We start from the raw sequence: 3,140 nt of genomic DNA, 5'->3' as shown, positions 1-3,140 counted from the left end.
CACTCAAATATATATCCAGCCAAATATTGTCCTTTTCTGTCTGCGGGGCGGTGTGACCGCGGAGTGACGAGGCGCTGAGAGAGATGATGAGAAAGTTATCAGCAGACGTTTCAGCGTTTCCTGTCTGCTCGGGTCAAACGAGGACACGGTTCACTGTGCTGCACTGTTGCAGTGCTGGAGAGTAATTAAGTACATTTGCTCATGTACTGTACATATTTTGAGGTACTTGTACTTTACTCGAGTATTTCCATTTGATGCTACTTTATACGTCCACTCCACTATATTTCAGAGTGAAATATTGTACTTTATGCTCCACTACATTTATTTGGCAGCTTTAGTTACTTTTCAGATGATTTGACACGATGGATAATATGACAAGCTTTTTAAAAACAACACATTGTTAAAGATGAAACCAGTGGTTTCCAACCTTTTTGGCTTTTGACGTCTTACAAAAAGCAGTGTGTAGTCGGGATCACATTTCACATGTCTATGAGTTGTTAACAGATCCACCAAATATTGATTTTTCCCTATGAACTTCTCACATGGTTTCATTACAATAAATGTTCAAATGATACAATATTTCACCAAAGATCAAAAGTTAGAGAAAAAGTCCCAAAACTGAAAACAGATTTGTGTATCTGAACTTTGTTTTTTCTTCTTTCCATCTCATGACCCCTCAGATTTATCTGGTGAGCCTTTGGAGGGGCCTGACCCCTAGGTTGGGAACCACTGGACTAAACGACAGTAACATGCTGCTTACACACTGATGCTTCAGTATTAATAATCTAATGATGTCATATATAATAATAATATATCAGTCAGAGGGACAAAACACTACTTTTACTGCAATACTTTAACTACATTATACTGCTAATACTTATGTAATTTTGCTTAAGTGCGATTTCTCATGCAGGACGTTTACCAGTGATGGAGTATTTTTACTTTGCTATATTGGTACTTTCACTTAAGTAAAGGAACTGAATACTTCTTCCACCACTGATACTGTTGTAGCCTGCAGACTATATACAGTTCATTATAAAGTGTTCATTCATTCACTAAATGCAGCTGTCAAGTCGAGACGAGAGATGTAATGATTATTAATTACCTTCAAGAAAACTTGGAATATTTAGCTTCAGAAAACGAGTGTGTAGGGCTGCAGCTAATATTTGCAGTATGGCTTTATTGATTTTTTTTTTTTCCAATTTATCGATTAATTGTTTCAACTAAAAGTATTGTCAAAAAGTAGTGAACATTTTCCATAAAAATAGTCATGTCTTTAAATAGCTTGTTCGTCTGACCAACAGTTCAACCCCCCCCAAACATTCAAATTCAAGTAACAGTGTCATAAAAAGAGAGAAAACTGACTAATTTGTTTATACCTTGACACTGCAACCAAAATATTCATGGCAGCTGTTATACACTCTATTTCTGTATGCAGTTACATTTACTTTTGTTCCCCACAACTGGAGCTAAAATGACTGATTGATCAATTAATGACATAAAATCAATTGGCAACTATTTTAATAATCGAGCAATTGTTTATGCCATTTGATGTGACAGTAAAGTGAATACTTTTTGGAGTGTTGGTCAGACAAAACAATCAGTGAGAAAGGTCATCAAACATTTTTCAGCATTTTCTTGACATTTTGTAGACCAAATGATTCATCAGTTAATTGAAAAAATGACGAGCAGATAAAGCTGTAATGAAAATAATTGTTGCAGCCTTCCCCACAACAAACCCCTGTGATGTGTGACCTCAAATCACAATTAGTGATCCACTTTTTTACAAATAAATACATTGCATGACTAAATACAGGTTGTTGAAGTGGCCTCATTTGAGAAACTTATACAAGCTGGATATTAAGAGCTGGTTTTCTCAAATATTCAACTTCTTAAGAACATGAGTGAAGGCACCACTATGTAAAGCAAAGTAAAGGAAATACAATGCACAGAAATAACTGCACAGGAAATTATTGCTTGTCCACCAGCACCACAAAACCTTCATCTTGTTTTTTTGCGCAACGTTTTGTTTCTTCTTCATTGGTTAATCTGAACGTCATTTTGTCCTCTATCATTTTGTTGTACTGTTGTGTCTGTTGTAAGCTGTTTATGTTGCAGTTATAGCAGGAATCAGGCCGGCAATGTTTGAAAGCTGAAAATCATTCAACATTTTTACTTAAAGTAGCCTAACCCTTCTCATAAATGTGTTTTTCTTTGTGTTCCTTCAGTTGGATGTTTGAGCTTCATTGTGCAGAATGATGTATGTGTTTGATGAGTTTGACACTAGAAGGATGTTTTCACTCTCATCTGTTGAAAGGGGAAAGTTTATCTGTTCTCACCTTAAATCTGAGTTCAAGACGTGTACCTACGAGCATGATTTGTGACATCACAACTAGGTTGGAGCCAATCGTGGTCCAGTATGCAACTTAAACAAGTTGGAAATTTGAAGCTTTCAGTTTATAGCACTGTTTAACTACTTTTAAGTCCTTATTTATCCAGGGAAGTATCACTGAAAGCAATGCTCTCTTTTTCAAGAACATCATGTTCACTCACACATTCACACCTGGAAGCTGCCCAGTATAACAAGTCTGATCTGCTCACTGAGCAGCTCCACTGAAGCCTTTGGGTGTAAATATAAAACCTTTTATCATGTATCATTTTGTTTCACAATGTTGATAGATATTGTGATACAGTTCCAGGAAAATCAGTTGAGTAACCATTGATTGATACAATGAGGATATGAAAATGTTTGTTTTTAGAAAATTTTGTGAATTAAATGCCTGAAAAATCAAGACAAGACTAACACAAGTATGATGTGGAAACTTGCAGCTCACCAAGTCTGAGAACGGACTTTTCAGTGAAGTAAGAGACATCTTGAGTCAATTAAAAATATTTACATATTCATTGATTCTGAATTATTCAATGAAGGAGGAGTAGATGTCATTTTAAGAATTTCTAATTAGGTAATTGAACTTTTGTGGAAAGACTTATTTAAAGAAGAGTATTTTTGTATGTTTTAAAACACGTCTGGTGGGAATCTTTAACTAAAAGTAAACAAATGCAGTGTTTTTATGTGTAGCAATAAAATTCACTTAATTATCCAAAATGTTAAGTTATAATTCCATGTAAACAATAGTCCC

This window comes from Thunnus albacares, chromosome 11 (genome assembly GCF_914725855.1).
Source record: "Thunnus albacares chromosome 11, fThuAlb1.1, whole genome shotgun sequence".
Classification (NCBI taxonomy): Eukaryota; Metazoa; Chordata; class Actinopteri; order Scombriformes; family Scombridae; genus Thunnus; species Thunnus albacares.
This window is presented reverse-complemented; position numbering follows the sequence as displayed.